We start from the raw sequence: 24,054 nt of genomic DNA, 5'->3' as shown, positions 1-24,054 counted from the left end.
ATTAGCCAAACCTTGAAAAGACGTGAAATGTTCTGGATTTTTAAGCTAAATTGCCCAGCCAGGCATCGGGGACGGCGCATTCGCGATTCAGTTACAGGATCGCGCTTGAGTCCGACGGCGCCTGCGCCGCCTGTACAAGCGCGGTCCCGGCGACTGAGCCGGGTGTCAGTTACACTACTTAGAGGCGGGGTTAGGGCAGGGGCGTTACAGCCAGGAGTGAGGGAAGGGCTACCCCCTTGACTGCTAGCGTGACTTCAGGAGCTGGAGACGAGGACTTTATAAGTCGTTTTTTTCATGAATATCCATCCCAGGAAAGCGGCACAAGAATGCATTCAAACACAATGAGGATCAACAAGCGCGGCGTGATGACGTGAACACGTCACGTCTCGTTCTCCCCTCTCGCTGGCCTCCCCCGTCCGAGCTCCCGGCTCCATCCGAACAGCTGCGCTGCGCTGACGCCGAATAGCTGATGCTTTGAGCTGCGGCGCTGCGCTGGCCTGCCTGCTGGGTCTCCTGCTTTGTCCCACGCTGCTGGATGCTGGATGGCTTCGGCTGTTCTTGCGGCTGCGGTTGTTGGGTGCCGCGTCTCTGCCTCTGATCTGATTGTTTGGGGGTCCTCCTAACCTCTCTCTCCGCTGCCTGCTTTGCTCTCCTTCCCTGCCCTGGACTCGGTCGCCGCATGGATCTGCCTGCAGCCCTCCCTTCATCGGTGTGCGACGGCTTGACGTCTGGACTGCTTGCTGCCCTGGGGATTAGGGAGGACGCTGTCTTCTCTGTACAACTTTAATTCTCTGACACGGCTGTAGTGCGCACCAGGACTGAGTTTCTTCTGGACACGTGAGATTAGTTTATTGACTGCCTTTTTCTTCTCCATATGTTTTGTTCTCTTTTTTTTTTTTTTTTTGTGTTGGACTGCCGGCTTCCCTGCTGCTTTGCACTGCTGCACTGCTCACTGAGGAGATACACTTCTGTTTTTTATGTAATTTTTTTTTGTGGCGTCTGGCGAAGTGGAAAGAGGAAGAAGGAAGGGAAGAGGGGGAAAGAAAAGAGAAAGAGAAAGAGAAAGGGAAAAGGAAAGGAAAAGGGGAAGGAGAGGAGAGAAAAAAAAGGGAGAAGAAAAGAAGAGAGGGAGGGGCTAAAAGGAGGAAGAACAGAAAGGGAAAAAAAAAAAGATGTAAACGGTGATATAAAGCAAACGGTGACATAAAGGGCAAAATAGAGGAATAGGAAGAAGGGAAAAGAATGGCCCCTAAGCGACGGTCTGTTGACTCCACTGTAACTAAACTGGGGGTTAAGACTCCAGAGAACAAAATCGATAAGTTTCTGAAATCACCTTTCCTAAACGAAAAGAATCCAGCTAAAATTAAACCCTCTGCTAATTTGAGGAAATTTGCTAAAACCCCCCAAATTGCTGACCCCTCTGAGGATGGATCAGGGGTGGTGGATCCGGAGGCAGGAGAGGAAGGTCTCTCTGCACAAATGCAAACTGAATGCGATCCATCTGTTTTGGATAGAATCCTTGGCGCTGTGGAAAATAACGGCATTCTAGTGCAAGGGATGTCCACTCAATTGGGGTCGGTACAGAGTGATATTTCTCTAATAAGAGAAGATTTGTTAAAGATCCGTGACCGAGTCCTCAATGTGGAAAAAACAGTCGACCTTCTGCAAACCGACATGGACATGATAAAATCTAAATTTCTCCTTCTCACTACAGAAAATCTAAGCTCTACAAAATAAGTTAGAGGACCTGGAAAATAGGTCTAGGCGAAATAATGTACACATAATTGGTTTCCCAGAAGGAGTTGAAGGCCGACTCTTAGAGGCACAACTCAAAGAGGTGGTCATGCACAACCTTGGCAGCGATAACTTTTCCTCCATGTTTCAAATAGAAAGAGCCCATCGAATCCCAGGAGGGAAACCCACCCCAGGGCGGCCGCCGCGTGCAATTTTAATGAAGCTATTACTGTCCGCAGACAGAGATATGATACTGAGAAGAGCAAGAGAATGTACACCCATTGAATATCAGGGTACTAAATTGCTCTTCTTTCCTGATTTTGCGCGGCAGACTCAGGAAAAAAAGAAGAAACTTTATGGAGATAAAGAAACGCTTGGCGGCTAAGGAGATTAAATATTCTTTACAGTATCCAGCGAAACTAAGAGTGATCCATAATGGGACTTCTTTTTTTTTTTGAGACACCACAACAAGCTTTAGACTGGATGGAGCAAAGGGATATTTAAAGCTGTCTACTACTATAATCAAAGGGATGGATGGGAGGCGGGGCTAGGATGGGGAGAACGGCCGGAAGTTAGAGGTTCGCCGACGAGATCGGGCGGACCAATAGAGAGGGGGGGTGGGAGGATAGGGGCGGGAGGGAACCCACCTTGCAGGAACGGGGTTTTTTTTTTTTTTTTTTCTTTCTTTTATGATTGATGTCCACTATAATTGTATTCTGGAATGTCAGAGGGCTCGGGGAAAGGGTAAAAAGGCAAGCTATCATGGATGCATTAAAAAGATATCTCCCAGCAATTATCTGTATAGTAGAAACTCACCTTACTAAGGAAACCTTGTCCCGCCTGACAACGGGATGGAACGCTCAATCCTATCATTCCACCTTTTGCGGCTCTTCTAGGGGTGTCTCAGTTCTGATTCATAACTCTGTAGATTTCATCCTTATAAAATCCCATATAGATGATCAGGGCAGATTTATTTTTTTGCATGGTAAGCTGTATGGTTACAGTTATATTCTCGCTTTTTTTTATATACCCCCGCCATTTTCAATGTACCCACTGATCCAGTTAACGCTTTTTTTTGAACAGAGACCAGAATGTCGGCTAATCCTGATGGGGGATTTTAATGCGGTTATGGACCCCAAAAAAGACAGATTTAGATCAGATGTAGCACGGGGAAGGAACCTTTGTAATTTGCCGTTGCCCCAGTTCTGCTTGGAGGTAGGAGTGGTGGATATATGGGAACATCTGGGCGGAGGAAAGAGAGTATACTCCTGTGTTAGTAGGAGTGGCAGAGCAATGTCCAGGATTGATCTAGCATTCACTAATGAGAGCAATCTGAGCAACATCCGGAAGATAAGATATGGAGTAAGAACAGTCTCGGACCATTCACCCGTACTAATTGAGGTTCGCACTGGGGAGAATAAGGATGGTGGGGGGTTAGGATTCAAGTTGAATCCATACTGGCTCACTATTCTGGACAATCCACAGTCTATCAGGATACTGATATCCTCCTTTTTGGAGGTGAATCTACCCTCTGCTAACATTAATATAGTGTGGGACTCCTTGAAAGCATACTTGAGGGGGGTTTTTATAAGTGAGATTGCGGCAGTAAAGAGAACATTTAGGAAAAAAGAGGAGGAACTGGTCAAGACTGTCGCACTTACAACTGAGCGATTTATCAGCCAACCCACTGAGTATAACAGGGAAGAGTTTCAGAAGGCCAGCTGTTCTCTGGAGAAATATGTAACTGAGAAAGCAAACCATAGAGTATTTTTTAAGGGGATTAAATATTTTTCAGAGTCTGGACGCCCTGGTAAGCTTTTAGCCAGAATTATTACACAACAAGATAAGAAAAAACAATCCATTACTTTGATTCGTAACACAGAGGGGGCAATTATAACAGATTTAGAAGGAGTCAGAGATACTTTTTTACAATACTTTACTCAGATATATAGATCCTCTCCTGGTTTGTCATCCGAACTGGCGATGCGGTTCTTGGAGAAAATTCCTCTCTCTACTTTAAATGAAGCTCAAATAGAATGTCTGGAAGAGGAGCTGTCTCTCTCGGAGCTGCAGGAGGCCCTGGGGTCTATCTCGGGGAACTCATCGCCAGGACTGGATGGCCTGCCATATGAGGTTTATCGTAAGTACAGTGAAGTGATTCTCCCTCAGATGCTAGAGGTTTTTACTCAAGCATTAAAGGGAGGGGGACTACCATGCTCTATGATGGAGGCTCTCATTGTTTTAATTCCAAAAAAGGATAAAGACCCGGCAGAATTGAGCTCCTACAGGCCAATCTCCTTATTAAATACTGATGTTAAGTTACTATCAAAAGTTTTGGCAAGGAGGCTTTCGCGGGTAATATCTACTATTATTCACCCAGATCAAAATGGCTTCATGCCAAAAAGAGGCACCCAGCATAATCTCCATAGGCTATTTATGAATATTCAGTCCCCGGAGTGTGGTACCCGCTCCATCCTGTCGCTGGACGCTACTAAAGCCTTCGACAGGGTGGAGTGGACTTTTCTCTGGGAGGTGATGAAAAAAATGGGCTTTGGCCCAAGATTTATGGCGATGGTTCAGCTATTATATAACTCTCCAGTGGCTAGGATTAGGATCAATGATATGACGACAGAGAGCTTCGCTCTAGAAAGAGGTACCCGTCAAGGCTGTCCCCTCTCCCCCCTTTTATTTAACATTTACATTGAACCCTTAGCGGCTAGTATAAGGCAGGATCCGAAGGTGGTCGGTTTTGGTATAATGGGGAAGCACGATCGTGTATCCCTTTATGCAGACGATATCCTGGTCTTTATTCATCAAACAGATACCACTCTCCCTCGTATAATGGACCTGGTTGGTCTCTTTTCTGATCCATTTGGTCTGGAGATCAACTGGGACAAGACTGTTCTCCTCCCTATAGACGAGTTGCGGGGCGAATGGGATAACCAGTTAACGATCTCGGACTCAATAAAGTATCTGGGGATAACAGTTTCTGCTAAACCACAGGAATATTTACAACTCAATCTGATCCCCTTGCTGATAAAACTGAGGGCTAAAATTAAGATATGGCAAAAAATTCTGCTTGCAAGAGCGGACAGAATTTCCTTAATAAAAATGGTAGTGCTTCCCCAGGTTCTTTACGTCCTGCGTAACTCGCCTGTTTGGATTGCAGATAAATACTTTAGATTGATAGAGCGGATGCTTAACGACTTATTATGGGGGAGGAAGCGCGTGAGACTGAAGGCACTTTATTTTTCTATGCCCTATAATCGGGGAGGTCTTAACCTCCCCTATTTTAAGGGCTACTTTGTGGCCTCCCAACTCTGCCTTTTTAATGATTGGGAAAATAGCCATTTCTGCAGCAGAGTGGTGAAGGATTCAGGTTTTTCGGATTTTTTTTACCGTATTGGAATCTGACTACTTATTAAATACACTGGGTGGTTACACACTTTTCTGCAGAATGGCTATAAAGACTTGGGCGGCCATAAGGAGTTGGTGCGGAGTCAAGGCATCACTCGTTTGCACCCCATTATGGCATAATTCAAAGCTTATGAACCTGAGTGATTTGAGCTGTAGCCAGTACTGGAGGACCAAAAATGTCCAGTATTTACATCAAGTGGTTAGTGGTGGACAAATCCTGCCCCTTAAGGAACTAAAGCAAAGGGCAAATTTAGGTGAGGTGGCTTGGTATGCATACTTTCAATTGAGGTTAGCACTTTCTAGCACTACGAACAGCCACGTTTTTATTATAGATACTCCTGAATTTTTACACGATTTAATTTGCAAGAAAACTGTCACGAGAATTAAAATATCACATTGTTATAGTCACTTAATGAAGAAATTTTTTTTAGATGTTCTCTCTCCAGGACAGAAATCCTGGTCTTCTTTACTTTTAGAGGTGGGCCCTCCAAATTGGGAGAATATAGGGGAAAGTTTAAAGTTGGTTTCACATAATTTTAATCACACGGTTGTACAATTTAATATTATGCACAAAATTTATGTGACACCTGTATGGTTATATAGGAGGGGACTTAGAGCCTCCTCTGACTGCCCACGCTGTGGTGACTCCGAGGCAGATCACTTACATCTGTTTTGGGACTGCCCAATGGTGAGCAGCTATTGGAGACTGGTCCAATCCAACCTGGCTCGTAAACTCGGTATTGTGGTTCCCTTGTCTCCCAGGATATGGGTCCTGGGAGACCTATCGGAGGTTGATTACCAGCCTATCAAACGCCTGTTTGTTGATCAAGGTGATGTTTTTGGCTAGGCTTCTCATTTCTAGATCATGGTTTTGCTCTTCTACTCCAGACTGCAGTAATTGGTTGGGTTTGGTTGAGAAAGTGAGAAACTATGAGAGGATTCTGTACAAACAAAGAGGATCCTGCGCAAAGTGGAGTCAGCTGTGGGAAGATTGGGACACGGATAATTAATTAGGATTTTTTTCCTTTTTTCTCTTTTTTTTTTTTTTTTTTCCTGCAGGGTGGGGGGTTTGGGGGGTGGGATGGGGAAGATCTCATTAGTCCGGTCTTTTCTACATGTTTGTATCGGCAAAGAATGTGCAGTTGTTCTGGAGTATTGTAGCATCTGCAGAGATGCTGGGGGATGGCAGGTCCCTCAGGCATTAAATAACGGATGCTGGGGAATTCCGGCCTTCTCCCCCAGAGGGCGGGATCTCCACTCGACTTTCAGTACTCATATTGTTATGGGTACTTGTGTCTATGTAATTATTGCCGAGTATGCTCAGGGTTGGAATCGACGGACTTGTGGACTTTATAGTATTATAAATGTTGTATTGACCTGTATTTTTTGTATTACAATTAATAAAATATTTAAATATAAAAAAAAAAAACACAATGAGGATAATCTATAAGGTACTGGTAATAGTTTATTAAGTGAAATCCTGGTGAAAGGTTCGCTTTAAATTCAGTAACATCTATTCGATTATTCCTTAATTATTTTAAATTCTTTAAAACTATTTGATGGGCAATCCAATTGTACGGCAAAAAGCTCTCACAAGAAAATAAGGTTTTTAACAACATCCGATTGGCACAACTTCTACACTTATGTATTCTGTATTATTTATATCAATCTGTTTTTATGAATTTATTTATTATATGTTTTTAGCTTAGGTGTGAATAGGGAAATTATTCAGGTTTTATCAAATTATATGAATTCTTATTAATATTAATAGTTTATTAATGTTCGATCTACCAGCTTGTATTTTATTTATTATTCTTGTCTTACCCTGAGTAGCTCTCTGGTCGGCTGGCATCCCAATCACCCAGGCAACCTCTGGCTTCCACTCACTTGGATAGGGTCATGTGACCGGCACCCGCGGCCACATGACGACCGGTCCTGCCCTCTACATACGTCACCCTGGGAGCCATAACGCCCCAGCTCCGGAGCCTTCCCGGAGCTTGTCACGTGGTCGGCTGTATGTGGTCACGTGGCTCCCCGCTCTGTCCAGATTCCGGGAGGCTTTCTCCCTCCCACCGCCCCTTCCCAAGGCCATACCCAGTAGGCGGTGTGTAGACTTTGCATGTCGCAGCCAGGTCTGTCGTCCGTTTCCTCAGTAACGTGACATGTGACTCCCGGCACTTGCGATCATGTGACCCCCGCCGGTATTAGACAATCAGTGTCACGGCTCCCGTATATAAACTTGCTGACATAAATACTATTGCATTCACCTGAAGAAGGGAAAGCCATCCCCGAAACGCGTTGTGAACCAATAAAGATTTAAAGATTGCTATTAACCCCCACTGGCCGGTTCGTTGTTGCGCCGAGGGATAATCCTTTTAGCATCCGTATTTTATGGAATGTCTGGCCCATAATAGAACATTCTGTTCCTATTTTGGGGGGGGACAATGTGACTAAAAAAAATGGCGAATCGCACAGGTTTTATTTTATTTTTTTGTTACGGCGCTCACCGCATAGGACTTTATTTTAAAATATTTTAGTAGTTTGGACTTTTCAGACGTGCCAATATGTAATTTTTATATTTATTTATTTATTGGTTATATATTTTATATGTAAAATTGGGAAAGGGGGTGATTTATACTTAATATTAAGATTTTTTTGTTTTTTTTTACTTTTTATTTATTAACTATTTTCCCCCTTAGGGCCAGAACCTGGGATCTTTTAATCCCTTGTTCTATTCACTCTGATAGAGCTCTATCAGGGTGAATAGGACTTCACCCTCTCCCTGCTGCCCTGGGCTCTGCACACAGCAGCAGGGAGCTGACTATGGCAGCCAGGGCTTCAGTAGCGTCCTGGCTGCCATGGTAACAGATCAGAGCCCCAGGATTACACTGCTGGGGCTCCGATCGGAACTCCTACTGCCACCAATGAGGAAGAGGGGAGGGGACCCTGTGGTCACTGCCACCAATGATTTTAATACTAGGGGGGGTTTGCGGGGTCACATTGCGCCACCAATGATTTTAATACTGTGGGGTTAAGGTGAGGGGGCGCCCTGCGCCACCAATGATTTTAATATTGGAGGGGTTGAGAGGAGGGGGCGCACTGCGCCACCAATGATTTTAATACTGGGGAGGAGGGGGGAGGGCGCACTGCGCCACCAATGATAATATAATTAACATTTAATACAGGAGGTGGGTGCGGCACCTGAGGGGTTAACTGCCGCTAATCGCAGCTCCCCGCTAGCACCTGGATTTAATCTCTCCTTATTGGTGGCAGCAGCGACACAGGGGGGAGGGAGAGACTGCTGCCTTCTCCCCTGTACTGCTGAGGAGAACACAGAGCGCGCTGGTTTCTGCAGCTTAGTTTGCTGTTCACTAAAATTCCTAAGTTCTTTTCCATGTCAGTGTTACCCAATGTTTTACCATTTAGTATGTACCGGTGACTTACATTATTCCTTCCCATGTGCATAACCTTACATTTGTCAGTGTTAAGCCTCATCTGCCACTTCTCTGCCCAAGCCTCCAATCTATCCAGATCCCTTTGTAGCAATTTACTGTCCTCTGTAGTATATATACAGTATACTGTTCTCTGTAGTATGTATATGTGTGTGTGTGTGTGTGTGTGTGTATATAAATATATATATATATATATACATACAGTACAGACCAAAAGTTTGGACACACCTTCTCATTCAAAGAGTTTTCTTTATTTTCATGACTATGAAAATTGTAGATTCACACTGAAGGCATCAAAACTATGAATTAACACATGTGGAATTATATACATAACAAAAAAGTGTGAAACAACTGAAAATATGTCATATTCTAGGTTCTTCAAAGTAGCCACCTTTTGCTTTGATTACTGCTTTGCACACTCTTGGCATTCTCTTGATGAGCTTCAAGAGGTAGTCACCTGAAATGGTTTTCACTTCACAGGTGTGCCCTGTCAGGTTTAATAAGTGGGATTTCTTGCCTTATAAATGGGGTTGGGACCATCAGTTGCGTTGTGGAGAAGTCAGGTGGATACACAGCTGATAGTCCTACTGAATAGACTGTTAGAATTTGTATTATGGCAAGAAAAAAGCAGCTAAGTAAAGAAAAACGAGTGGCCATCATTACTTTAAGAAATGAAGGTCAGTCAGTCCGAAAAATTGGGAAAACTTTGAAAGTGTCCCCAAGTGCAGTCACAAAAACCATCAAGCGCTACAAAGAAACTGGCTCACATGCGGACCGCCCCAGGAAAGGAAGACCAAGAGTCACCTCTGCTGCGGAGGATAAGTTCATCCGAGTCACCAGCCTCAGAAATCGCAGGTTAACAGCAGCTCAGATTAGAGACCAGGTCAATGCCACACAGAGTTCTAGCAGCAGACACATCTCTAGAACAACTGTTAAGAGGAGACTGTGTGAATCAGGCCTTCATGGTAGAATATCTGCTAGGAAACCACTGCTAAGGACAGGCAACAAGCAGAAGAGACTTGTTTGGGCTAAAGAACACAAGGAATGGACATTAGACCAGTGGAAATCTGTGCTTTGGTCTGATGAGTCCAAATTTGAGATCTTTGGTTCCAACCACCGTGTCTTTGTGCGACGCAGAAAAGGTGAACGGATGGACTCTACATGCCTGGTTCCCACCGTGAAGCATGGAGGAGGAGGTGTGATGGTGTGGGGGTGCTTTGCTGGTGACACTGTTGGGGATTTATTCAAAATTGAAGGCATACTGAACCAGCATGGCTACCACAGCATCTTGCAGCGGCATGCTATTCCATCCGGTTTGCGTTTAGTTGGACCATCATTTATTTTTCAACAGGACAATGACCCCAAACACACCTCCAGGCTGTGTAAGGGCTATTTGACCATGAAGGAGAGTGATGGGGTGCTGCGCCAGATGACCTGGCCTCCACAGTCACCGGACCTGAACCCAATCGAGATGGTTTGGGGTGAGCTGGACCGCAGAGTGAAGGCAAAAGGGCCAACAAGTGCTAAGCATCTCTGGGAACTCCTTCAAGACTGTTGGAAGACCATTTCAGGTGACTACCTCTTGAAGCTCATCAAGAGAATGCCAAGAGTGTGCAAAGCAGTAATCAAAGCAAAAGGTGGCTACTTTGAAGAACCTAGAATATGACATATTTTCAGTTGTTTCACACTTTTTTGTTATGTATATAATTCCACATGTGTTAATTCATAGTTTTGATGCCTTCAGTGTGAATCTACAATTTTTATAGTCATGAAAATAGAGAAAACTCTTTGAATGAGAAGGTGTGTCCAAACTTTTGGTCTGTACTGTGTATATATATATATATATATATATATATATATATTTATATATATACACACACACTCACCTAAAGAATTATTAGGAACACCATACTAATACGGTGTTGGACCCCCTTTTGCCTTCAGAACTGCCTTAATTCTACGTGGCATTGATTCAACAAGGTGCTGATAGCATTCTTTAGAAATGTTGGCCCATATTGATAGGATAGCATCTTGCAGTTGATGGAGATTTGAGGGATGCACATCCAGGGCACGAAGCTCCCGTTCCACCACATCCCAAAGATGCTCTATTGGGTTGAGATCTGGTGACTGTGGGGGCCATTTTAGTACAGTGAACTCATTGTCATGTTCAAGAAACCAATTTGAAATGATTCGAGCTTTGTGACATGGTGCATTATCCTGCTGGAAGTAGCCATCAGAGGATGGGTACATGGTGGTCATGAAGGGATGGACATGGTCAGAAACAATGCTCAGGTAGCCCGTGGCATTTAAACGATGGCCAATTGGCACTAAGGGGCCTAAAGTGTGCCCAGAAAACATCCCCCACACCATTACACCACCACCACCAGCCTGCACAGTGGTAACAAGGCATGATGGATACATGTTCTCATTCTGTTTACGCCAAATTCGGACTCTACCATTTGAATGTCTCAACAGAAATCGAGACTCATCAGACCAGGCAACATTTTTCCAGTCTTCAACAGTCCAATTTTGGTGAGCTCGTGCAAATTGTAGCCTCTTTTTCCTATTTGTAGTGGAGATGAGTGGTACCCGGTGGGGTCTTCTGCTGTTGTAGCCCATCCGCCTCAAGGTTGTGCGTGTTGTGGCTTCACAAATGCTTTGCTGCATACCTCAGGTTGTAACGAGTGGTTATTTCAGTCAACGTTGCTCTTCTATCAGCTTGAATCAGTCGGCCCATTCTCCTCTGACCTCTAGCATCAACAAGGCATTTTCGCCCACAGGACTGCCGCATACTGGATGTTTTTCCCTTTTCACACCATTCTTTGTAAACCCTAGAAATGGTTGTGCGTGAAAATCCCAGTAACTGAGCAGATTGTGAAATACTCAGACCGGCCCGTCTGGCACCAACAACCATGCCACGCTCAAAATTGCTTAAATCACCTTTCTTTCCCATTCTGACATTCAGTTTGGAGTTCAGGAGATTGTCTTGACCAGGACCACAACCCTACATGCATTGAAGCAACTGCCATGTGATTGGTTGACTAGATAATCGCATTAATGATAAATAGAACAGGTGTTCCTAATAATTCTTTAGGTGAGTGTATATATATATATATATATACTGTCCTCTGTGGTACCCCACCAGTGACAGTGGCCCAATCTGAGTGTGTACTGTTAACCCTTAGGTAGGGGTGGGCGATATATGCGATATGCACGATATGAATCTGTGCAACGATACAGATTTTGTCCATATCGCATATATCGCCGGACCGTGATATGACCACGGAGCGGGAGTGAATTAAAGAAGCTTCTCACCGCTCCGTGGCTCCGGCTCCCGACTCCGCACCACGCTGTACTGGAGTGGCCAGAGCCTGGCGTGCACACAGCGTCGGCCCGCTGGTTGACGCTGTGTGTGACGTCAGGTCCTGCAATGCATGCTGGGAAGAAGACGCGACACCTGCGGACTTGCCGAGCACCCTGCAGGAAAGGTAGGTATAGCGATTCTTCTGGGGGGGCTGGAGGATCGGGGTCGGGGATCTCTTTGCAAAGGATGGCCATGGAGCTTGGGGCTGATGGCACGGGCTCTGGGGGACATATGGCAGATGATGGCAAATGCCAAATGGGGCTTGGGGCTGATGGCACGGGCTCTGGGGGACATACGTGTATGACAGATGATGGTAAATGCCATGGGGCTTGGGGATGATGGCACTGTCTCTGGGGGACATATGGCAGATGATGGCAAATGCCAAATGGGGCTTGGGGCTGATGGCACGGGCTCTGGGGGACATACGTGTATGACAGATGATGGTAAATGCCATGGGGCTTGGGGATGATGGCACTGTCTCTGGGGGACATATGGCAGATGATGGCAAATGCCACATGGGGCTGATAGCACTGGATCTGGGGGACATATGGCAGATGATGGCAAATGCCATGGGGCTTGGGGCTGATGGCACTGGCTCTGGGGGACATATGGCAGATGATGGAAAATGCTATGGGGCTTGGGGCTGATGTCACTGGCTCTGGGGGACATATGGCAGATGATGGCAAATGCCATGGGGCTAGGGGCTGATGGCACTGGCTCTGGGGGACATGTCTGATGGCAAATGCCATGGGGCTTGGGGCTGATGGCACTGGCTCTGGGGGACATGTATGATGATGGCAATTGGAAAATGCCATGGGGCTGATGGCACTGGATGGGGGACATGGATTATGATGGCAATGGCATAGGGCTGATGATTTGCTAAACCACAATAAAAATATTATTTTTAGAAAGCAAATAGCAATACGTTATGTGGTATTGTGAACAGTGCTGGAAGGTGTGTTGTCCCACTTCAGGTACCTCAGATGGGTGAGACAGATAAAATCCAGAGAGTGTCAGTAGTCTCAGCAAAGCATAGTTTGCTGAGACATTTTTGTATACATTTTCTGGGCTGGATTTTACTTGGACTGGTGGCTAGGCTTGGTAGAGGGAGTTGCCAGTCCACACCCTTCCAGTACGGGTTTTCCTTTCTACCTGAGGTGATCGCAGGTGAGGCCTGCTGTAATCAGGCTGGCATAAAGCGGCTCAGAGTAGGTCAGTCTGACAAGAGATACAGAGACCCAGAGCAGAGGCTCTGTGCGTGGTCTCAGCTCGCCAGGCTGAGAGACCAGGGCATTGTGACAGCCCGAAGCTTGGGGAACGCCGTGACGCCGGGATTCAAGGGTCACAAGGCCGGAGTCGGGAGGACTGTTGGGCCACACTTCCCCATACAGGTACGGGACTGATTACAGCTGGAGAGGCTGGGGAACTACAGGCTGAGAAAAAGCTGCATATGGGTTCCGTGTGTGAACAGGGTCCTGTAGCTGAGTCAGGGCCACGTTAACAGGTGTAGTGAAAGCCCAGCCGGGCAGGTATTTGTTTTGTTTTGATGTATGTGGGAACCTCATCATACCCAGTGATTATTAACTGGACTGTTCAGAGTATGAAAAATGTCCCAATAAATGCAATGTTTGGCCCCGAAAGCTGCGGTGGACGACGATTCTTGTGAGAATGACCCCCCCTAGTACAGCGATCCCTTACAGTTAGTAATAGTATAAGAAGGTTTTGTCTTAGAGTACTCGATTAATACACGATTGCTAAAATAATCATTTCCTGCAGCCCTAGATATCATCAAGCTGTGCAACTCGCAAGCATGGAGGAGCTTACACCAGTTACACGTGGGGAGGAAGAGGAGGTGCTCGTAAAGCAGACCGGTGCGACGTCAGTCATATGGATCTAGTTCGGGTTTAAGGAGTCGGATGTTGAGCAGAAAAATATAATCTGCAAACTATGCCGGGAATACAACAAATGTGTTTTATCACCTCAAAATGAAGCATGTTTTGGAATACGAAGATAGGCAAAAACTGCACCCTCCACAAACGGCCAGTCAATCAAATGGAAAGAAAAAAGGTGGCCCTGCCCCTGCCCACCAGCAGACCAATATTTTAAAAGCATTTTCTAAATGCACTCCGTATGACAAAAAAAATCGGCGGTAGATTGAAATTACAAATGCCATTACCCTGTACCTGTGGAAGGACATGGTGCCGTTTCTTACAGTGGAGAAAAGCGGCTTTCAGAACATGATTAAGACACTTGATCCACGTTACGAGGTACCTAGCCGCAAATACCAAACTGAAGTGCCCAAACTGTATGACAAAACAAATTTGTGTTTTACTTAGTCTTCATCTTTACATTGTTTGGAAAAAGATCTGTTACTGTTAGACAATACACATTAGGGGTGGGCGATATGGGCGATATAGGTGATATGCAATATAAATTTGGATTTTGTGCATATCGCCGGACCGCGATATGATCGCGCACCATGTTCTCCTGAGCCGGCACGGTGGAGAAGGAGGGAGTCCCTCCCCAATGTGCGCGGCTGCCGCTGACCACCAATGAGAACAGAGGAGGAGGAGGAGGGACTGACAGTAAATCATTGAGTTTTCACGATCTCAGTGAGATCGTGAAAACTCAAATACGATGGTATATTCTAACCCACAGGCGTTCCCATGGTGACAGGGACGCTTGCCTGGGGGTTAGAATATACAGGGCCACGCCGCTCACAGGAGAACATTTATAAACTAATCAGTAAGTTTAATCATTGCTGATCTCTTTACTTGGATACCTTACTCTGTCTTAGCTCCGGTAACAGCAGGCAGTGCGGGCGGGCGGCGCTCACTCACTGACGTCACGCGCCTGCGCCACCTAGTGGGAGGAGCAGGCGCGTGACGTCAGTGAGTGAGCGCCGCCCGCCTGCACTGCCTGCTGTTACCGGAGCTAAGACAGAGTAAGGTATCCAGTAAAGAGATCAGCAATGAATAAACTTACTGATTAGTTTATAAATGTTCTCCTGTGAGCGTCGGGGAGGGGGATCTGTGGATGGCACTGTTTAGGGGAGGGGGATCTGTGGATGGCACTGTTTAGGGGAGGGGGATCTGTGGATGGCACTGTTTAGGGGAGGGGGATCTGTGGATGTTACTGTTTAGGGGAGGGGGATCTGTGGATGGCACTGTTTAGGGGAGGGGGATCTGTGGATGGCACTGTTTAGGGGAGGGGGATCTGTGGATGGCACTGTTTAGGGGAGGGGGATCTGTGGATGTTACTGTTTAGGGGAGGGGGATCTGTGGATGGCACTGTTCAGGTGAGGGGGATCTGTGGATGGCACTGTTTAGGGGAGGCGGATCTGTGGATGGCACCGTTTAGGGGAGGAGGGGGATCTGTGGATAGCACTGTTTAGGGGAGGAGGGGGATCTGTGGATGGCACTGTTTAGGGGAGGAGGGGGATCTGTGGATGGCACTGTTTAGGGGAGGCGGATCTGTGGATGGCACCGTTTAGGGGAGGAGGGGGATCTGTGGATAGCACTGTTTAGGGGAGGAGGGGGATCTGTGGATGGCACTGTTTAGGGGAGGAGGGGGATCTGTGGATGGCACTGTTAGGGGAGGAGGGGGATCTGTGGATGGCACTGTTTAGGGGAGGAGGGGGATCTGTGGATGGCACTGTTTAGGGGAGGAGGGGGATCTGTGGATGGCACTGTTTAGGGGAGGAGGGGGATCTGTGGATGGCACTGTTTAGGGGAGGAGGCGGGATCTGTGGATGGCACTGTTTAGGGGAGGAGGGGGATCTGTGGATGGCACTGTTTAGGGGAGGAGGGGGATCTGTGGATGGCACTGTTTAGGGGAGGAGGGGGATCTGTGGATGGCACTGTTTAGGGGAGGAGGGGGATCTGTGGATGGCACTGTTTAGGGGAGGAGGGGATCTGTGGATGGCACTGTTTAGGGGAGGAGGGGGATCTGTGGATGGCACAGTTTAGGGGAGGGGACTCAGCTCCCTGCTGTTGCATACACAAAGCACAGGGCAGCAGGGAGAGTGTAAAGTCCTATTCACCCTAATAGAGCTCTATTAGGGTGAATATGACAAGGGTTCTAGCCCTTAAGGGGGCTAATAGTTATTAAATAAAAAGTAAAAAAAATAAAAGTTTAAACACCCCCCCAAATATAGAAAACAATATATCGTGATATATATCGCATATCGCACATGCTTCAAATTATATCACAATATAGATTTTAGGCCATATAGCCCACCCCTACGATACCAGAGGTTTTTTCGTTTTCATTTTTCTTCCCTATTTTCCTTGAGCCATAACTTTTTTTTTATATTTCCGGTCACATAGCTGTATGAGGGCTCATTAATTATGGCATAAAATTTAGTGAGAAGCGGTAAACAAATTCCAAATGGGGTGGAATTGGAAAAAAACTGCAATTCCTCCACCGTTTAACGGGTTTTGTTCCCACGGCGTTTCATTTGCAGCAAAACTGACCCATGCCCTTCATTCTTTGGGTCAGTACGATTAAAACGATACGTCATATGTATAGGTTTTTTATGTCTAAATAGTGTAAAAATAAATGTAAACTTTGATATAATAATAATTTGATTTTATTTTTTACATCACCATATTCTGACCCCCATATATTTTTATGCATGTACGGCACTGGTAGCGAACGGGTTAATAACCACCCTCTGTTTTCTATCCCTCAGCCAGTTACTTACCCACTTACAGACGTTTTCTCCCAGTCCGAGCATTCTCATTTTATATACTAACCTTTTATGTGGTACAGTGTCAGATGCTTTGGAGAAGTCCAGATATACGACATCCATTGATTCGCCGCTGTCAAGTCTAGAACTTACCTCCTCATAGAAACTGATTAAATTAGTCTGACATGACCGATCCCTCATGAAGCCATGCTGATATGGCGTTATCTGCTTATTTCTATTGAGATGCTCTAACATAGCATCTCTCAGAAAGCGTCAAACAGTTTACCCACAACAGATGTTAGACTTACCGGCCTATAGTCTCCAGGCTCTGTTTTTGGACCCTTTTTGAATATTGGCACCACATTTGCCATGCGCCAATCCTGTGGGACACACTTATATATCAGAAACTAGCAGAAGGTTCCGGCTTCGCTCGGGTATATTTCATCTATTTCATTTAATGTTTGTGTCTGTCATTAAAAGATATCGACAAAATCCACTATAACATTTACAGTACCTGCCCCCCCCCTTAACAGTAACATCCACAGCGCCCTCCCCTTTAACAGTGACCTCCACAGTACCCCGTCTCATTAACAGTGATTTCCACAATAACTCGCCCCCTTAACAGTGACCTCTACAGCACCCCGTCCCCTAACGCGGACCATCCCCTTAACTGTGACCTCCACAGTTCCCTGTCACCTTAACAGAGACCTCCTCAGTGCCCGCCCCTTTAACAGTGACCTCCACAGTTCCCTGTCACCTTAACAGAGACCTCCTCAGTGCCCGCCCCTTTAACAGTGACCTCCACAGTAGGGCTGAAACGATTACTCGATTAAATCGAGTAACTCGACAAAAAATCCTCAATGCAAATTTTTGCATCAAGGATTAGTTTGTGCCATGTGACTATGGAGCACGAGTAAAGCGCTTGCTATTACTCACGCTCTGTGGTCTCCCGCCGGCCAGCACCGCACCGCACTGTATTCTGACATACACACATGGTCAGGATGTAGTGCACGTAAGCGCTCACTATGACCTGACGCTGTGTGACGTGCAGAGCGTGAAGAAGACAATGCAACTGCAGAGTGTCGGCGGGGTGAGCCTATATGCACCGGGGGGGGGGGGGCACCTGATGGAACCGGGGGTGAGCCTGATGGCATGAGGGGAGCGGCCTAATGATGCTTTGAGGATTGATGGTGGCATGGGGGGGCAATGGCATAGCGTGGGATGCCTGGGCAAGCTAAGTATTGTGCCCCTCCAACCTTTGGCCACGCCCCATATTACAGATAGTGTAGTAGATATCACCTGCAGTCCTACGTAACACCACAGATAACACAGTGATAACTCTGTGTACAGATAATGTAGTAGATGGGTGTGAGCCCCCAGAATTCAGAACACGCACAGTGTGGCCTGAAGTCTGGGGCCAGGCTGCTACAGTGTGAGCCAAATTCTATATCCACCCTCCCATCACTACAGAACATCCAGGGTAATACATCGCCCCATACCTCTTACATCCAGGGTAATACATCGCCCCATACCTCTTACATCCAGGGTAATACATCGCCCCATACCTCTTACATCCAGGGTAATACATCGCCCCATACCTCTTACATCCAGGGTAATACATCGCCCCATACCTCTTACATCCAGGGTAATACATCGCCCCATACCTCTTACATCCAGGGTAATACATCGCCCCATACCTCTTACATCCAGGGTAATACATCGCCCCATACCTCTTACATCCAGGGTAATACATCGCCCCATACCTCTTACATCCAGGGTAATACATCGCCCCATACCTCTTACATCCAGGGTAATACAGCACCTCATACTTCTTACATCCAGTGTAATACAGCGCCCCATACCTCTTACATCCAGTGTAATACAGCGCCTCATACCTCTTACATACAGGGTAATACAGCGCCTCATACCTCTTACATCCAGGGTAATACAGCGCCTCATACTTCTTACATCCAGTGTAATACAGCGCCTCATACTTCTTACATCCAGTGTAATACAGCACCTCATACCTCTTACATCCAGTGTAATACAGCGCCCCATACCTCTTACATCCAGTGTAATACAGCGCCTCATACCTCTTACATACAGGGTAATACAGCGCCCCATACCTCTTACATCCAGGGTAATACAGCGCCTCATACCTCTTACATACAGGGTAATACAGCGCCTCATACCTCTTACATCCAGTGACATCTCCTTTGATGTAGATGTTCTCTGTCCTCATCTTCTCCTTTCAGACCTTCAGACCAGTCCACCATTTTTCAGCCATTTCTCGTCTCTGCAGTTTGACAAAAAAAAAATCTTAGTTTACTACTTTTCCATCATCCTCCCATCTTCTGGACAAATCATCCTACCACCCCCAATACTGTGCCGCTGTGCTCCCCAATATTATACAACAGAATCAGATAAACCCCCTGATAATACTAGTGCCATGCAGATAGTGCCCTTCAATAACTGCTCCCAGCAAATCGTGCCCCTGACACTAATAGTGTAAACATAACGTCCCCCAAAAATAATTGTGGTAAGCTGATACTGTGCCAAGGTGCCCGCACAGTAATAGTGCTTCCAAAAGTCCCACCAATAGTAATGATTCTCTGCTAGAGCACACATGGTAGTAATAGTGCTCCTACAGTGCCCCCAACATGTCCCCACTGTGCCCCAGAAGTAATAATGCTCCCATAGTGCCCATACTAGTAATCATGTTCCCCCTAGACCCCCAGTAGTAATAAAGCCCACCATAATGTCCCCCAGTAGTAATAATTTTCCTTATAATGTGACAGTGCAAAAAATAACCCCTTTTAATGCCCCCAGTTGAGCTAATGTCCCCATAATGTGCCAGTATAAAATACCCCTATATAGTGCCCCCAGTAAATGCCCCCATAGTGCTCCTCTCCCCCCTTCCTCCTAGTGCCCCCCATAATGTACCAGTATAAAATGCCCCAGTAGATGCCCCCCATAATTTGCAAGTATAAAATACCACACTTAGTGCCCCCGTAGTTGACCCCATAGTACTCCTCTCCCCCCTTCTCCATAGTACCCACCATAATGTGTCCCAGTATAAAATACTCCTTCTTTGTGGTCTCAGTAGATGCCCCCAATAATATGCCAGTAAAAAGTACCCCCAATAATGTGCCAGTAAGAAGTGCCCCCACAGTGCCCCCCAACAATGAGCCAATAAGTGTCCCCATAGATGCCCTCCAATCATGTGCCAGTGAGAAGAGCCCCCCATAGATGGTTCCCCAGTCATGTGCGAGTAGCTAGTATTGTACCATATAAAAAATAAACACTTACTTACCTCCATGGCAGTGATGTGATGCAGGCCTCTTCCGGCCTGTGTCCCGCGCTGTACGGTTCAGGCGGCACGATGACGTAATTGCGCCGCCTGCACTGGCCTCCGATAGGCTGCAGACCTAGTGCCTGCAGCCTATCAGAGGAACGGGGAAGGGAAACGCCTCTCCCCTGCCCCGCAGCACATCCATCTGTATCACTGTCCTGAGGACGGCCATACAGATGACTATAGAGATGAGCGCTTCCACAATGGAAGCGCTCATCTCCCTGTGCCCTGCCTGCCGCCGCCCCCACTTTTGAGCAGGGCTGCGCCGCCTGGGGCGATCGCCTAACTTTGCCTAATTGGCGGTGAGGCCCTGCTGGCGCCCCTTAAAATTTTGTGCCTGGGGCAAAGTCGTCGTCCCCCCACGCAACACCACTGAGGGGGGTATGAGTTTTTATAAAAGAAAACGTTCTTTTAATTAGTTTTTGCTTATTAGAGTACTTGATTTATCGTTGGAGTATTCGGTAGAATACTTGATTACAAAAATATTCTATAGCTGTAGCCCTTCTCCACAGCATTCCGCCTCCACAGTATCTCCTTAACAGTGATTTCCACAACATCCCATCACCTTAACAGTGGCCTCTACAGCAATCTGCCCCTTAACACTGACCTCCATAGCAGACCGTCCCCTTAACTGTGACCTCCACAGCAGTCTGCACCTAGGGTGGCCAGAGGTCCAGTTTTAGGCCGGACAGTCCAGCTTTCAGACTCCAGGGCCTGGACGGACACAGGGATGTTCTTTTGAACAGCTCACTCTCAGACTGCAGCACTGTACTGTCTGAGCATGAGCTGCAGGGAGAAAGTCACTCTCCCTCGTCGATCCCCTGCAGCTGACAGAAGTTGATGAGTGGGAGGGGGCGTGGCTTAGCAGGACTTGGGGGTGGGATTTTTAAGTCTGTCTTTTGAGAGTGGCCTATATGTCCACCCACCTGCCCCCTGAACTGTCACCTCCACAGCACTCCGCTCCCTTAACAGTGTCATCCACAGTGCCCTGCCCCTTTTAAAGCTGACCTGCAGCAGTGAAGAAAAATGGCCGGGTAGTTAACCTGGTGCACAACTGTGTGTATGTGTATGGCAGTTGGGATATTAAGAGAAAGACCTGCAGTCTTCTATTGGCTAATGTAGGTCATGTGATGTGCCATATTTGAATTTTTTGGGAATATCTCAGGAACGGTACATGCTAGAGAGCTGTGACCTCCACCAGATTTCTTTCCACGTAGCATGGGATGTGTATACCAAGTTTCATTAAAATCGATGGTTGCGTGTTTGAGTGATCGCAGAACATACATACAGTGGATATAAAAAGTCTACACACCCCTGTTAAAATGTCGTCAGGTTTCTGTGATGTAAAAAAAAAGACACAAAATTAAATGATTTCAGAACTTTTTTGAACTCAATTGAAAAACAAACTGAAATCTTTTAGGTAGAGGGAAGAAAAAATACAAAAATAAAATAATATGGTTGCAGAAGTGTGCAGACCCTTAAACTAATACTTTGTTGAAGCACCTTTTGATTTTATTACCGCACTCAGTCTTTTTGGGTATGAGTCTATCAGCATGGCACATTTTGACTTCGCACGATTTGCCCACTCTTCTTTGCAAAAACACTCCAAATCTGTCAGATTGTGAGGGCACCTCCTGGGCACAGCCCTCTTCAGATCATCCCACAGATCACCCCATCTGATTCAGGTCTGGGCTCTAGCTGGGCCATTCCAAAACTATAATCTTCTTCTGGTGAAGCCATTCCTTTGTTGATTTGGATGTATGCTTTGGGTCGTTGTCATGCTGAAAGATGAAGTTCCTCTTCATGTTCAGCTTTCTAGCAGAAGCCTGAAGGTTTTGTGCCAATATTGACTGGTATTTGGAACTGTTCATAATTCCCTCTAGCTTAACTAAGGCCCCAATATCAGCTGAAGAAAAACAGCCCCTTTGCATGATGCTTCCACCACCATGCTTCACAGTGGGTATGGTGTTCTTTTGGTGATGTGCAGTGTTGTTTTTGCACCAAACATATCTTTAGAAATTATGGCCAAAAAGTTCAACCTTGGTTTCATTACACCATAAGACCTTTTCCCACATGCTTTTGGGAGACATCAGATGGGTTTTTGCAAAATGTAGCCTGGCTTGGATGTTTTTCTTCGTAAGTAAAGGCTTTCGTCTTGCCCCTCTACCCCATAGCCCAGACATATGAAGAATACGGGAGATTGTTGTCACATGTACCACACAGCCAGGACTTGCCAGATATTCCTGCAGCTCTTTTAATGTTTCTGCAGGCCTCTTGGTCGCCTCCCAGACCAGTTTTCTTCTCGTCTTTTGATCAGTTTTGGAGGGACGTCCAGTTCTTGGTAATGTCACTGTTGTGCCATATTTTCTCCACTTGATGATGACTGTCTTCACTGTGTTCCATGGTATATCTAATGCCTTGGAAATTCTTTTGGACCCTTCTCCTGACAGATACCTTTTAACAATGAGATCCCTCTGATGCTTTGGAAGCTCTCTGTGGACCATGGCTTTTGCTGTGGGATGTGACTAAGAACATTTCAGGAAAGACCAACTAGAGCAGCTGAACTTTATTTGGGGTTAATCCAGAGGCACTTTAAATGATGGCCGGTGTATGCCGACTCCTATTTTAAATGTGATTGCTTAATTCTGAACACAGCTACATCCCCAGTTATAGGAGGGTGCGCACACTTATGCTACCACATTATTATTTTTTTTGTTTTGTTTTCTTCCCTCCACCTAAAAGATTTCAGTTTATTGTTCAATTGAGTGGTACAGTTTATAGGTCACATTAAAGGTGGAAAAAGTTCTGAAATGGTTTATCTGTGTCAAATTTTTTTACAGCACAGAAACCTGACATTTTAGACTTTTTATATGCACTGTACATACACATATACCTCCTTCTTTAAATATATAGATAAGGGTCTGGCTGTGACATTACTTAATTCTCTTAGGATACGGGGGTGTATGCCATCTGGTTCCGGCGATTTCTCTATTTTAATCTTTTTAAGACGCCGCTGTACTTCTTCCTGGGTCAGACAGGGCACTTTTAATGGGGAACTTACTTTTACATTCTGCATTTCATCTGACAGTTTATCTTCTTCAGTGAATACAGTGGAGAAAAAAATATTTAATAGGTTTGCTTTCTCCTCGTCGCTTTCTGCAACTCCCCCCCCCCCCCCCATTACTCTTTTAAGGGCCGACACCTTCAGATTTATACTTTTTACCATTTATATAATTGAAGAACATTTTATGGTTAGTTTTACTCTCTTTGGCAATAAATCTCTGTCTCTAGTTTGGCTGCTTGTATTTGTCTTTTATATATTCTATTTTTCTTTATAGTTTTTCGATGCTTCCTCGCTACCCTCCTGTTTTAGTGATTTTATATGCAGGGGCAGGGATTCTACTCAACTCTATTTCTGGTGAAAAAGCCAAATGGGAGTCACTGGACAATAATAAATCTAAAAATATTGAACGGGATCAGGTACAGAAAATTTAAGATGGAAACAATAAGATCAGCCATTCCAATGATATTTGAGGAGGCAATGATGGTGACATTAGATTTGAAGGATGAGTACTGTCATATCCCAATTCATCCAGACCACTCAAAGATTTCAAGATTTTGCAATGAAAAACAAGGGAAGGATACTACACTAGCAATTCACATGCCTGCCCTTTTGGGATTTTATCCTCCCCGAGGCTCTTCACAAAGGTGATGTCAGATCTGATTGCGTTCTGTTATGATAAGCCCATAGTTAGATGACCTATTGATTTTAAAGAATGCCAAACAGGACTTTCATGGGCAGTTACAGTTTGTATTGAAGACGCTACAGAAGTTGGGTTGGAAGATCAACTTCCAAAAGTCATCACTCACCCTTCTACAAGGAAGGAACCATAGAGGGTCACATCTATTCTTCCTGTTCCTGCCTGGTTGGAAGAGGGTCTCATCAGCGTAGAGCTGCCGTGGAGGACTCATGAAAAGAAAATTACCAGTAACTGTCATCCAGTTGTTTATTTAAGTGTCTCTCTCCATCCACAGGAGTACACAA

The 24,054-nt window shown here is 45.8% G+C and overlaps 1 pseudogene; it reads left to right on the top strand.

Moving 5' to 3' along the window:
* LOC122924957 overlaps nucleotides 1-24,054 on the top strand; it is a 291,897-nt pseudogene that overhangs the window by 161,205 nt on the left and 106,638 nt on the right.

Source organism: Bufo gargarizans, chromosome 1 (assembly GCF_014858855.1).
Source record: "Bufo gargarizans isolate SCDJY-AF-19 chromosome 1, ASM1485885v1, whole genome shotgun sequence".
Taxonomy (NCBI): domain Eukaryota; kingdom Metazoa; phylum Chordata; class Amphibia; order Anura; family Bufonidae; genus Bufo; species Bufo gargarizans.
Note: the sequence above shows the minus strand (reverse complement) of the source record. Positions and strands in the feature narration are given on the sequence as shown.